This window comes from Puma concolor, chromosome D1 (assembly GCF_028749965.1).
Source record: "Puma concolor isolate L17-30 chromosome D1, mPumCon1.1.hap2, whole genome shotgun sequence".
Classification (NCBI taxonomy): Eukaryota; Metazoa; Chordata; class Mammalia; order Carnivora; family Felidae; genus Puma; species Puma concolor.
The window spans coordinates 30,842,552-30,857,700 of record NC_141676.1 but is presented as its reverse complement, the minus strand read 5'-3'; the positions used below and the strand labels follow the sequence as shown (position 1 = coordinate 30,857,700).

At 42.6% G+C, this 15,149-nt stretch overlaps 1 protein-coding gene across 3 annotated transcripts in view; it reads right to left on the bottom strand.

The window, feature by feature from the left end:
* MPPED2 (metallophosphoesterase domain containing 2) overlaps nucleotides 1–4,066 on the bottom strand; it is a 174,662-nt gene extending 170,596 nt beyond the window's left edge. For 2 of the 3 annotated variants that reach the window (XR_015240939.1, XM_086677766.1), the window contains exon 1: nucleotides 3,689–4,066. The gene's annotated coding sequence lies outside the window, so the exon portion shown is untranslated. Of the gene's footprint in view, nucleotides 1–1,768; nucleotides 1,851–3,688 lie in introns of those variants that run through there. The other variant, XM_086677767.1, reaches the window with a different exon arrangement.
* Between the last annotated feature and the right edge of the window lie 11,083 nt (nucleotides 4,067–15,149).

The window sequence follows — 15,149 nt, the reverse complement described above, 5'->3', positions numbered from 1 at the left end:
ATTTTCAGACTGCGAGAACTTAGTGTTTGCATAAATTAAAGAGTGGTGTAAAAATTACATGGCGATTCTTATGTTCCTGCCATCAATGTCTATTGTGTGAAATACAAGAGCATTAAGAAGCAAAGGAAACAAAATTCATGTCTACACCACTGTGACCTCTCAGTCACAATCTCTGCACTCTGTGCCACAACCAGTTTAAATATTTCTGGAGCAAACTCACTAATTAAGCTAAGCAAAATGGCCTAGAAATAAAATTTACACACCTACTATGTAAATATCTAGGCAATGACTTAGAGTAGTTAGCATTAGACCCTCCCATTTGAAGCAGAGAAGAGAACTTAGAAGGTGATCAACTCACAGTCCTAAACAGTCCACTCGACCCTAAAGTCCAACTAGGATTGCCTTTTCTATCAAGTGAACATCTGTACCTCTTCGCACCTTTGCCCCAGCAAGACAAATAGAATATCTTTTCATCAGCAAGCACAGGCCCCTGTAACTCTGACGGGCTAAATGGGTGGCTGGCATCTCATTTGAATTCATCTTTACCATGTTCCCTTTCAAATGTTTTATCGAAAGAGTGCACCTGCAGTGTCTACCTTCTTTAATCTGGAGTCCTTTGAAGAAACTGTCAGACTGAGGCAGAGAGCTTCAAAACTTTCACAGGAACCTTTACAGACAAGTCAAGAAAAGGCGTACTCTTTAAAATATTGTGTTCACCCCTACTCGCATCACAAAATGAACATATCCTAAGATATTAAACAGCAACACACAGAAGACTTTTTTTCCCCTAGCAAACTCTCAGAAAGAGGGGACAATGGCCCCTCCTTTGACCTGAGAAATTTGGGAAAAGCTTGAAACAAAGCAGAATGATACATTGTCTAAAACTATCCAGAAGCTGATTCACCTTGCTTCACATATGTAAGCAATAAAACCTTCCAAATGATCAGATTTTGGAGCATCTCATCCTCCTTACACATACATCACTTTTTACATATAATATCTAAAGAGAGCAGTATTCTTTTTTTTTTTCTTAATTTTCATTTTATACTTCAGCACATTTACTCCACAAAACAAAAGAACCTGGTACTAAATGCCAGGAATCCTAAAGAAAAATCTAAAAGGGACTGACATTGCCAAACATTCATGTTGGTTGGTGCTAGTTTGATTTTCTCCTTAAAAAAAAAAAAAAATCATGTGGGCTCATTTTGCATTTCCTAGACAGCAATCACGTCTGGGTCCCTTAAGCTGTGCAACTTGAAATGTTCTTTTTCAGGAATCTAGTTGGAAAACCTTTTAAAGTCGGCTGGCAATGAAAGGATTAAAAGCTGGGGAATTAAATAACTGTCTCCACCTCCTAGACACCAGAAGTCCAATTTACCAAAAGTTTCAAAGCAACAACTCATGACCTCTCTACCGGAGCCCGCACCGCACAGCCTATGAGAAAGGAGCCCGTGATTTCCTCCTTCAAACAAGGATGCTCCTTTTATTCACTAGCCCTAAGAAGATCGCCCGACCGCCTGGCCTGACTTTGGAACTCGCCTGCTCCAACTCCGCCAAATTTCGCTCTCTCCTCCCACTGCCGAACGGATCGAGCGCTTTCTCAACTCACGCCCCTACTCTTTTATGCCCACCTCCAGTTACTCATCCCTGTATCCCGGAGCGATGCCCACAAGCCTTCTCAGAGGCGTCTCCGCCAGGGTTTTGGGAGGGATGCACAAAGTTCCACGTGCCTCTGTCCACAGAGCGCCCTCCCTCCCGCCGCACTTACACCTGAACTTGTCTCCAGCACTGCGGACACCAGCCTGGCACATTCTTTCGGAGAGAAAGGGCAGGACTTTTCTCCTGCGCCTCTGGCAACGCGTGGAGCCTATATATGGTGGGGCGGGGGGCGCGGAATTCTCTACTTTGGATTGGTTTGTTTGTTTTAAATCTAGGGTGGGCAGTTGCGGGGGGAGGGTGTCCTTCAGCAACTACACACACACACACACACACACACACACACACACACACACACTCGCCCTGCCCTCCCGGCTCACGGCCGGCTCCTCCGGGCGACAGCTCCCCCTTCCTTCCTGGAGCACCAGCTCGCCTTACTCGCTCAGTCCCCCGTTGCCACCACCGTCGCCTCCGCTGCTGCCGCCGCTGCTGGCACTGTTGGAGCTGGCGCTCGCGGCCCTGGGCTCCGCTGGGCGCCTGTCTTTCTTTCTCTCTCTCTCCCCCAGCCCCAGATTGATTGATGACCACCGGCGGCCAATGGCTCTGACACCGCGCCATCCTCGCTCGAGCATCACAGCCCCACGCCCCCGACGTCAGCCTCGCGGGCGCATTGGCATCCCCGAACCCTCAGAGCGGAGCCGGCGCCCGGAGCCGTCACCGCCGCCTCCCTGCTCTCTGCCCCGGCGCTGCCGGGCTGCTTTCCTGGAGCGGCAGAGAAAGGAAGGGAGGGAGCCAGCAAGCGTTGTAAGGGGGTGTGGAGGCTACGGATTTCCCCCCCCTCTTTAGAAATCTTTTCTTTGCCTTAAAGTTTTGTTTGTTTTTTTCCACCCCGACCTGTTTGTGTTTGTTCGCAGCATCTCAAATCAATTACACATTTTTCATGACCCGCATTTACACTTAATTTGGGGGTATGTTGGGGGGTGGGTGGGTGGATAGTAAATGTTCTATAAATCTGCCCCACCGGGGCATCCTTAAATTCTCTTCTTGTTGGTGGATTCTAACTCCCTTCCCAATCTCCAGAAAAAAAATGCCCCTTCACCTCCTAGGCCGCAAAACCCCGGAATTCAAAGGCTTTACAAAGATAACCCTGTTCCGTGCAAATAGGCAAAGAAACTCCTGCCTCTCTGGAGAAGAAACCGGGCGGCAACGGTTACTTTTTCTCGTCGCTCGTCCCCCGCCGCCCGGCCCGGGTCGCCGACTCGCTCCGCAGGCGGCGATAGCGGAGACCGGAGGTGGCAGGGGACAGCGAGGTTGGGGCGCGGGGACAGGGTGAGAAAAAGCCCCGCGCGAGAGCGGCGCGCGCGCGGGCGGCCCCGGGGGCGGCCGCGGAGCGCAGACCCAGCACAAAGCTGCGCGGCGCCTTCCCGGCCACCGCACCTCGCTCGGGCCGCGGCGGGCGCCCGGGGCTCGGGCCAACACAATGCACCCGGGCCTAGGCCGGGGCGGTTCGAACACATCACCCCGGGACTTTCTAGTAAACAGCTCGCCTAGTCCTCGTCCCCACCCCCATCCCAGCCGCCTGGCTTTCGCTGATGCCCCTCGCGGATACCCCCTTCACCCCTGCAGAGAAATCCCGGCGAAGAAGGGAGCGGGAGGTGGGGACCCTGGGAGGTCGGGGGCTGAGGACTGGGGGCGGCGAGGGGGGAGGGGAGATGAGCAGAGGGGCGAGATGGGGAGTGGGAGGGCGACAGCTCCTGAAAAAGAATTCGCTTTCGCTCTGGGGTAGAAAATACGCCCTCCTCGGGTTCCGAATTGCCCGGGAAGCGCCAGCTTGTGCGAATGTCAGGAGCACCGGGGCAGCCGCGGTCCGCAGCCTCCAAGCCCCTCGCACGCGCCTCTGACAAGGCACCTCTCACCCGGGCTCCGCTTTGTGTGTGCATTTTTTTTTCCCTTCCTCTCGCGCGCGGCACCGGGCGCCCGGCCGCCTCCTCCCCCTCCCCCGCCCTCCGCCTCCCTTCCCGGGGCGGATTACCTTTCCCGGGCTGCGCTCCGGGTCCCGGGGATGCCTTCAGCGCCCAACGAGCTGGCGATCCATCGCGGAGCGGCCGGAGCCGGCGGGAGGCGCGCGGGGGGCGAGCGGGGGCGAAGAGGGGCGCGGGCGGGCCAGAACCTTCGACCCCGGAGGTCCCGCCGCGGGCAGGGGCGGGGGACCTGGGGGCGCGGCACGAGAGGGGGGGGGTGGAGAAAGGACCGGAGCAGCCTCGATCTGGGGAGAGAGCGAGCGAGGGGGCGAGGAGAGGGAGCGAGGGCGCGGCGAGCCAGAGGGAGCGCGAGCGGTGCAGTGACAGGGACTGCCACTGGGGTCAAAGGAGCACAGCTCCAGGAAGCAGGGCGGCTGAGGCGCCGCTCCGTGCGCGCTCCCCGGCGGGACCCCGCGCCCTCGCGCGCCCCTCCTGCAGCCCCGGCCCGCTCGAACCCGCACTGGCGCCCCGAGGCCCCGGGGTTGCAAGAGGAGGAGGGAGCTGAGGGCGAGGCCGGCAGCCTGCTGGTGCTCTCGGGTCAAGCAGGCAGCAGGAAGCAGAGCTGCAAGTTCATCACCAGGAGTGTGATCAGCGTAAAAATCATAGGGGACTGGGGAGGGGGGTGGCTACGGAGCCCCAGAAAAATAAAGGGAGTTTTCCCTCCAAATGGGCGTCTTCTGCAAAGAGAACACCCAGGCCCCCCTTCATCCACCGACCTGCCTGGCGCTGTCTGGAGTCCTGGCACAGCTCCAGGGCGCCGAGCTCCCTGCGGGGGCAAGGGGAGCGGCTTGGGCACTGGGCTCAGACCAAGGAAGGCGACCCTGGGTCCCCTCCCATCTGCTGAGCTTAGGCTTCCCGGGGGTAGAGCCGTGCTCCCTTTCCTCAAGCCTTTCAACTCGCCAGATTCACACACACACACACACACACACACACACACACACACACACACACACCTTTCTCTCTGCAATGTTGTTCCTGAGAAAGAAAAGGCCAACCCAGTTGATAATTTTTTTTTCACCTCCACGAATTAACGCAGGTTCAAAATAGGGAGGTGAGGAGGGGCAAAGACTAATTGTTTCCATTTTTGTCTTAGGGGCACATATTCCCCAAACAAGAAGCACTTCAAAAACGTTTTAAAAATCAAAGTTCGTCCTCTGTTTTCTGCTACTTTGGATAACGGGGGGGAAAAAGACTTGCAGAATTGTATGCAAACAACCTAATAAAAGGAAAAGTCGCTGAAATGCTAAAAGACGGCAAGGAAGAGAAGGCTTTTAGAAAACTTGGTTGGGGCCGTCTGCAAAAGATGAGGTGGCCCTGTGATGTTCCGCTCTTGTCAGAGCTGAAGGATTTGGACTGCAACCAGATCAAATTCCTTTCCAGGAGTCAGACCCAAAGATATAGGCATTGTCCAAAGGGAAATCCAATGGATGTGTGCGTGAGAGAGAGAAGTGTGCTAAGTATACTATTTGACAACTGACTAGACATCCTGGCTGAAATTATATCCCCTAAAAATAAAAAACAAGCCATTTCAACCTGGTCTGTGGCCTCTGTGCTGAGACTAATTGGTTTCCAGGGTCTGGGAAGGAAGGGAGAGAGGCTGGTAGGAGCCCCTATAAAAAAAGATCAAACGGAATTCACTTGAAAATATTTCCCTTTTACAATGGGCTTTCCTGGCACTTGAATTTTAAGTAACCCATCTCTTAGGCCTGAGCTGAAATGAAGGGAGAGATGGTCTTGGCAATAAATTTATTTTGTTGTACAGTATGCCCAGAGTGTCAGGACTTGTCAAATGTTCTGAGATCAAGAGGACAGTGATTCTCCTTGCCTAGCACAAATCACAGCAAGTGGCATTGACATTAAAGATGGCAAAGACAGGGGGAAGGTGGGGCACCTTTAAATTTAGTTTTTGTTTTCCAGCCCAGCAGCAAACACTGACTAGAATCATGTTGTTGAAGAAATGCTTGGTTTTGTTTTCCTTTTTCTACGACTTATCAGTGCACTCCTCTTATCTAAATGGTTTGAATTTTTTCACTGATTTGGACCGATTTAATCCGCCAAAAAAAAGCAGCATAAGCCTTTTTTCTTTTTTTTTTTTTTTAAATAACTGGTAGTCAATCAAAACCGCCAAACTTAAATTTGTACGTGAACCTGAAGCTATACATACACACACAGATAATAAATAGTAACGTGGTCTATTTCAGTAGCACATTTTACAGGATATTTAATGCTATTGAGCACAAGTGAGTGATCCTTTACAAAGTTGATGAAAATTTGTATATCATTTTACTGTGTGGGGAAAAATTGAAGCAAGAAAAGATGCTTGAAATTGTAGCTTATAGTGCAGGAAGAAGTCAACCTCCACTCTGTCCCTGAAGATCAATTACCCAATGAGAGAAGTAGTGACCAGGCTCTATGAGAGCTATGATTTTTATTTCTGTTAGGCTACCAAAATAAAGAAGCTGGAGAAATAGAAGTAAATTTAAATAATAAGTCACCAACAAAAGGAACTCGCTTTTCAAATAATTTTCATTACATGGATTTCAACATATTGTGTTTTGTTAAATCATATTCTCCATCAATATAGCCACCTACACTAAAAGCTTGTTTTAAAATGATTGGATGTGAACCATGTCCGTCCCCTGACATCAGCTTTGAGACGTCGAGCTTCATTACAGCAAATTTGAAATGCTATAGGCTGATCCTTTTTTTTTCTTTAAGATAAGTGAGCCTATAAGCTTCATTTTTTTTTGTCGGCGTTAAATTCAATTTTTATTGTTTATAATGGAAAACAAAAGAAGGATAAAAGTAAAATGCCAAGTTTATGATTGCCTTTATGCAAATATTACAAATTTTTCCCTTTAATGGAATGTAAATTTGGACCCTTTCTCCAGTGATTTCATCGAAGGAACTGGCAAATATGCTTCCTGATAGCCTGCTGCAATATCTTTTAAAATATCTTTTCAGATTGCATTTAGGGAAGAAAATGAGAGAGTGGAGCGTGGGAGAACTTTAGGTGGAAGCTTGGAAAGTGGTTGCTACTTCCCTTGAAAGCTAAATACTTTATTTGGCATTGGCTCTCATTCTCCCTCTCCCTATGAGGACAGGTTTTCCAGTACTTGAGGGACACGTGTGTAACTTAAACCTTGGTTCAATCCTATGGTTCTTCTTCAGAAAAAAAAATTATGGAAACTATTGCATTTCTTTGAATAGTTTTATTAAAGTTAGATACACCAATCTCACTCTGGGAACAAACAGCAACTATTGTGCTTCTTTTTCTTTAAATTTTCTGCATTTTTATCATTTTCCAGCAAGGTTCAGACTATAGGTTATCAGAAATCAGAGCCTGTTAATAGAACTACCAGTATGATGCAATTTGAAAAAATCTGACCCAACAAACTTCCTTATTTCATTCTTAATTCCTATAGTTTTTACAGTTTTTACTTGTTTCAAATGTTTTTGCTGTAAACCCCTCAAGTTTGAGAACTATGCCCTTTATTCCTGTTCTTATGTGCTGTGTACCTAGCAGAAACTTGGAAATAGTTATTAAATGAATGTATGGGTCAATGAGTGAGCAAGTGAGTAAGAGAAGGCTGGAGGGAAGGACAATCATACAATGGAGGAAAATCCATACCAGATATGCAGGAACGGAAGTGATGTCATGAGACTAGTGTCAGAAGATAAGAGCTAAGGACTTATCATGGAGTTCAAATAGTACATTTAAAGGGGTTTGCTAATGTCTTTGGAAACATGAAATAACACATAAAGCTATTTAAGAAATTTATTTTCTCATAGAGAAACTAAAGATTATCATGTATCACATCTGTTTAAAGATAGCCTTTTTTAAGTACGGTAAGATGCCAAAAAAAAACCCCAAAAATCCCCGAGTAAAATTTGTATCTTAAAATTTATAGAGATAATTTACCAAGATGTAGTCTCCAAAGAAACTTACTGTGATTAACCTGATTTTTTGATAGATCCTTTCTGAGGTTCTCAAAATAAATATATAACGCGTTTCATCCTTTGTACTTAAAATTTCCTTTTGGTTAACCAATAAAAATGTTTATGACTGAGAAACATTCAGGAAACACTAGAACTGAGGAAATTTTGTTTCATAAAATAAAATTTTAAGGCATTATCTTAGAAAGGCTAAACTTTGCCAGCAGCTTAAATAATAAACATGGAGGGAGCAGGAATGTTAAAATTTTGCAAAACTCATTAATCCTTACCATACTTACTAGCCAATGTCTAGCATGTATCAACAAATCAGACAAGTATTATTTATGCAATAAAAATTTTAAAAATTAATTTTAAAAGTCTGACAAGATCCTGAGCATGTGTTAGTGTGTTTTCCATCATAACAGACTTGCATGATCTCTGTTATCAATTAATCTTTGCCAGGTTTTTTTCCCATATTATGATCCCAATTCTGAAAAAGTAGTGGCAGAAATTAGTGGTACTTGGGATAGGCTGGTCATGGTGGAAGAACATTCTAATTGAAGTAAAAGCCAAAGTAATCTCTTTTGAAAGATGGGCATGTGGAAAACCCATAATAACCTGATTAAAGAAAATGTATGTGGGGGATTTCAATTTTAATAATTCAATTTGACAAGCTAGTATAAGACATATCAATATTTTGAGTAAGCAACATATAACATAATTTTCCTTCTTAGCAAAAATACATGAACGAATACATTTTTAAAAAACTGAGTTTGAGAGACAAGCAGAATCTAAAACCCATTTCCCTCTGTATTATTAATGTAATGGTTTGATTATTCAACAAATATGTTTTAATCTTTGCTCTAGGCAGAATATTTATACCATGATGATGGTCTAAAGATGCAAAAAGCAGAGTTTCCTCACACAGTATAAAGTACATAATTTCATGGATCTGGGCAGTCTGGCATTAAATAATCACACAGATAAATACAAATTATATCTATGAAAAGAAGAAGCAGCTGGTATAAAAAAAAGCATAAAATAAGGAGACTTTTTCTCCTCCATGTTTGAGTGAAGACTTCCCAGATGGAGGAAGGGAATACAAGGAGACCATAGGAAAAAGAAGAAGCAGTGTGGCGGGTGCTAAATGAGGAATTGTGCGGTGCCCATGAGAGAGGTCTGGATCCGGATCTGCAGACAGAGGCCAGAACTGAAGGGCCAAGCTAAAATCATTTGAAGGTCACAGCTAAGGCCCTGTTCAAGATGTTTGACTTTATCCTGAGGGCAACTGGAAGCTGTTTAAGGATCTTAAGTAGAAAGGCTAACATGATTAGATTTGTGTTTTGAAAAGGTCGTTCTTCCTCCCAGCGTGGAGAATGGATTTTAGGGGGCTAGAGTGAACATTGGGAGGCCATTTAGGGGTTATTGCAGTCACTGGGTTGAAGGTGAAGGTAGCCTTCAGCATGACAGTTTGGAGGAGGCAAGACAAGGAGAGAAATGAATGGATTCAAGAGATTTGAATAAATTTTACATAATAAAAACAAATTACTAGCATATTGAAATCATAGTGTGGTATTATTACCCAGTCTGAAAAGCTGAGAGCCACATTTACCTAAAGACTTGTTTTTCATTCTAACATTTTTCTAACATACAGATCCTAAAACTTTATCTCCCATTCAGTGTCCCACACCTATTTTTGGTTCACAGATCTGGACTTGTTCTTTTTTCATATGAAACATAAATGCTGGAGGTAACTGTATTTCTATTTCTCTTTAAAGATTTTAGATGCTCCATCACTTCCATGTCTGTCTTCATTGGAACTAGTTCTCTTATATTTAATGTTCCAAACAATATTCTAAGGGATTCTTAACAACTAGCTATTTTCTAAGTGAAATCTTCAAAGAAACAGGTATGCTTTCACAGGAAATACATAGACACTGACTAGAAGTAAGAATATTGTTCTTTCAACGTAGAATTATTCCGTGTGGACCCAATCAATCTTCACAAACCAATTGTAAGAAAGATATTGTGTGTGTTAGGTTTCTTATTCATACTAGCTAAGTCACTATGGCCCTGCTTAGCAACTCAGAGTTCTGAGAAAAGATGGCAATGGAAATAAAGTAAATACAGACATTTCAGGACTTCTATAGTGGCAACTATGTTTTCTAACTTCATCCCTTTCTTAGCATTTCTACATTTTGAAAGTTCCATCAATTTCTTCTGTTCTCATGATTCCCCATAATGCCTGCTTATAAACAAGGTAAAATCTGCACACAAGAGAACAGCCAAGATCTAGCACACAAGGTTTTACTAGAAGCTAAAATAAAAGGAAGGTTTACTGGAGGGTAGTTAAAAAAAAATCACAGCACTGTATCAAAATCCCTATTTCATGCTCAACACAGAAGGAACTTTAAAAGAGTTATTTTTTTTTCATTTTCAATTTTTGTTCCTTTTCCTATTCATTGTTTTGTGAAAATTAAAAAATACAAGCAAAAGGAAAAAGTTAAAAATTAGCTGTAATTTTGCCATTCAGAAATATCCATCATAAACATTTTTGTTATATAGTTTTTCAGTCTAAAGAATTTTACAAAAAAAAAAAAAAAAAGCAACAAAACTAGAACAATTAAGTGTATAGAGTGGCAGTTGAGAGGAAACCAAGGTTGGAATCCCATCTTGGGCTGTTACTACCTGTGTGACCGTGAGTGAGTTGCTTAAACTCTCTGTGCCTTGATTTCCTCATTTGAAAAAAGGAGTCATTAAATATACCTACCTCATAGAGTTGTTACAAGGCTTAAATGTGTTAATATTTTTTAAGGAATTTAGATTAATGCCTGATACATATCAAGTAATCATTGTAAGTTTTGTAACCCATTTCTAAATCTTTTTAATACAACACTAATACATAATCATAAATAAATTGAATCCAGAAGTACATTAAGAAGTTAAAATTCTTCTCTTTCTCCCTCATATCCCATTACCTATATAACTTACTCTTTCAAAGGAATAGATAGAATACTATGAACACCTCTTCATGTCATTAAACATCCTTCTATGGCTCTATAGACTAGAACTTTCATTAAAAGTGCAATGCATGTTATAAGTTCAGAATACCCAAAAGTCCATATTCCATCTCAGAAGACTACACATATATTATAATCATATAGATGAGTTTAAAAAATATTCCCTTAAAAATTCCATAGTCCTAAGACATATGAAGTAAATCCTTCTCCTATTTTTATCTATGGGGATGATTGAATGGGTCTTTGAAAGACCAGTGTACTTGTATCTAGTTTTATTTTCAGTTTATTAATTTCCCCCCCCCCTTTTTTTTTTGAAGCATGGGCAATATTCTGAAAAGTAAAATTAAGAGTTTTATGTTTGGCAAGCTGCAGTTTTGGGTTATTCATGCTGTTGAAATTCATAAGCACAACAAATGAACTGATAGTTCATAGAGATGTGATAACCAGTTTAAATTCACTTTACCACCAGTTGTTGATACACCACTTACTTATGTACTTTAGAGTTGTCTGGAATATATAATGGATCATAATCTGTAGCATTCATTTGCCAACAGGAGATTCAAGATGTGATGGCAGTCACATGGAAAAGTTGTTATGGGAATTTAAGGGAGGGGGGATTGAAGAATTCTTTGGCACTTGGCAGCTCTTTGGCAAATGGTTGCTGCTTTTCCACCAGCTGGGATATGAAGTAGGTGGAAGTGTACATGGCCAGTGTTTATTTTATCATAAGATCTTCACATCAAAATTAAATAGTCTGTGATAATCCTCAACCTTCACCATACACACAGGCTAATCTGGTTAAACAAATATGAGTGTGTTTGGGTATCAAGGAGTTGGCCTGGTGGAGTCTAAGATTTTCATTTTAGAAAAGGCTGTAGTAAGAGAAAAATGCGTTCCACAGCAGCTATTATCTGGTATCTGAATTTGCTGTTGGCAAACTGGTCCTTGCATGTCTTGGAGGCATATGGAAATTGATGATGAAAGTGTCTAGTGTAACTAGAAATATAATTTGATGAAAACTGAAGCAGTGAACTGTGAGAAACTGTTAAACCAGTGTCATCAAACAGTGCTTCGAAAATAATGAAACAGAACTACTAGCTCTTTATGAGTAATATTGGGTAAAAATGGGAAAAGCACATGGTATACACAAAAAGTTTAAATATATGAGGTAATGCTCTTTTTAATTACTATTATTACAAAGACCACTCCAAATGTCTACACCCAGACTCCTTTCCATTTATCTCTGAGTAGACAATGACATCACGTCTCCTCTAAATTATTCAGACTCAGGGGATGGAATTGGCTCATTCAATAGAGAATGCCATGTTTGGTGTTGGCACGGTACTTAAAGGCTCTCTCCACATTATCCCCAAACTGAAAAGCATATTTGATGGTGGCCAAATGGTTTTAAAAAAATTTTCCCCTCTAGACTTTAAGCATTCAGAAAGCCATGAAGAACAAAAATAGAACTGCACCATAAGGTATAATCATAAAACGTCATAGAAGAGGAAAACTTAAAAAGTGAAAAAACGCTCCAGTCATCTGAAGGCTAGCAGTTCGTGAAGTCATTAGAAGTCATTCCATACGGGCTGAGTTTGAGAAAAAGTCAGAGGTTGCTTTGTTCTTGGCTCTGAGTGAAATCAAAACCTACCCAGATCCTATACAAAGGCAACTGCGGACCGCCTTTTTCGTGCTCGGTATATGCCACTAAACACACGTAAATGACTTATGTTCAGAAAAGTCTGTGATTCTGTTCATATTAATCCATGTCTCAGGCTGGCAAAATGCCTAAGCATAATCAAAGGGGGTGGGGGGGGGCTGGTAAAAGCCTGCCTTTTCAAACAGGCTAGAAAATTTGTACCAAAAGATCACAGGGCGACAGAGACAGCTGGAAAAATTGGAGCTGGGGCTCTGATTTTCGTGCCAGTGTTACACCTAATGCAAAGGGAATGCAGATGATGGATTGGGAGTTATGTATGTTGTTTAGTTGGAAGCACTGTACTTGCACAGAGGTCGAAGTGTAACATTTTAAATATCATACCGTAAGGTAACGCAAAAAACCCTGCATTTGCAAAGAATGAATACCTCGGAATGCAGAGACAAGTTGCTAATAAAATAAGGTAAACTCATACAAAGAATAAACAGTGAGGCCAAAGCTCCAAAATTAGTTAATGGAAAGGTGTTTCACTAATGTCTCTTAATAATCGTATCTTTGGAAAATGGTGCTAGCAAGTATTTTTACATACATAGAATTTTCTGCCAGATGATTTAAAATGCTTGGGCTACAAGGGGTTTTCAAATCAAAGGTTCTAGGACATTTGCGCTTCTAAAAGAAATGCTTATGATTTTTCTTGGGTTTTGTAGTGGTTTTATCTGTAAGGGAGAATAAAAATCCAAGGTATTCGATGTAATTCTCTGTACCATCTCTATTTGAACAGACCTTTTCATTCAAGGTGCTATTCAATATAATTTTGTTCAGATGAAGTGTGTCCTCCACAACTGAAACGTTGTATATAAAATGGAGATCATTGAAAGTTTTATTGAGATGTGTTGAGGGTCTCTGGGGTCCATACTGATTCAGGTTGTGTTTTCAGACTCCGAACTCTGTGGCCTTTGACAGGCATGAAGAAAAGCAAGACCAAAACAGTTCTCACAACACAGCCGGTGGTCACAAAGGACAGCCCATGGAGATGTCTGTCACTGGAAAAAGCAGCCTCTGGAAGAGAACCAAAAGAGGAAAAGAGGTGGGAATGGAGAGAGAAAGAATGTGTGTGCGTGTGTGGTGTGTGTGCGGGAGAGAGAGAGAGAGAGAGAGAGAGAGAGAGATTGAGAGATGGAGAGACAGATAAAATATAAAATTTGAACATCAAATGATAAAAATTAAATCCTGAAAAAAAACCGGTGTCTGGAATCCCAGGCATATATTTTCCTCTTCTATTTTATCTCTAAGAATGTCGTTAATAGAAGAGTTTGAAAGTGTATGCAGTCAACACCACAATTACATTAAAAAAAGCTAATCTGCTAGAACCTTCTGGCATCGTAGGGAAACTCTAATAAGTTCCAGGGGGAGGGATGGAGTAGTCCTAGAAACAACAAACTTATTCTCTTGCCTTGTTATTTTTTTTAATGTTTTCATCTTTAGTAAAGCAACATCATATTTGACAGATTAATAGTATCATTTGCTACTTTTCTAACTTGCTTTTTTGACATCGAAGTGCTCTTACATTAAAATTCTTTTCTTTGTAGGGTGATATTTTGATGACTACCTCATAATATATAATGGAACATACATTATTGCTTAAAATGTGTGCACAGGCCCTGAAGTTCTTTTTTAAAAAGGATTAAAGTACTCTAAACACATATATACATAAACTCGTGTACCCCTAATATGTAAATTCTTCAAACAAGCCTGGTTAAGATAAAATCATAAGCTAATATGTAGCTAGGCTGCTATCCTGCCATTCTCTCACCACTTTTTTCTTTTTTTCTGGTTTTCCAAATAAACAGCAGGCCCTAAGGGCTCTTTGAACTCACTAGAGTGTTTAGCTCCAGCAATCACTGGTTCATGTAGCTTATCTTTTCCTGGTATTTCTATGTGATTTAATAGTTCCAGCCTGGCCAAGGGAATGAAAACTTCTGGGTCTGTTTCTGGAAGCACTGCACTCCCCATTGCCATCTGTGATAAACCAAATAACCTTTCTCTGCCTCGGCTATTTTCTTATAATCATGTCTGTTTTGCAGCAATGCAGTGAAGCTTGATAAATAGTTGAAGTTGTTCACCAGAGAAGCAAAGCCATTGTCTGAGTCATGCAGGTGTGCCTAGTAATTAATTAATGAATAAGTACCAACCTCTGGATGGTAATATTAATTAAATATCCAACATTAAAGTGGCATTTAATTGCCAAGGGATTAATAAAACAGATCCTTACTCCACTAGATTGGGATTCTCTAGTTATAAGTGATAGAATCTGACCCTGGCTAAGAGAGAGTTTATTGAAAAGTAACAGGGTTACATCAATCAGAAGGCTTGGGGTGGTGGATTACATTTTCCAAAAATGACAGTTCCAAAGTATATTATATCCCACGTGTTCTTCTCACAATGTGAGGTTGACTGTACTCTATGTTTTTTCCTCTCGAATGTGGGGGTGCTTTTACAGTGCTTCTACCAAGTGCAGATGTGATACTACATGACTTTGAGGCTAAGTCATACAAAGAGATAGGGCTTCCGTGTGGCTCTTTCTTGAGGTGCGTGTCTTTGGATTGCTGAGCTGTAAGAATTCTGGCCACCCTAACTACACCATGCTGGATAAACCATACAAAGACTTGGAGAGATGACCAAGGAGCCCCATCTGTTCTGGTCCCCAGCTGTTCCAGTTTCTCTGACCAGGTGCCAGACGTGTGAGCAAGGCTTCAAGCTCTGCCATTAAGCCACCCCAGGCAAAAATGGGTAGAGGAGAAGCAAGCTGTCCTTGCTGAGGCCTGCCTAGGCTGCAGAGTCATGAGCAAACTAGATGTT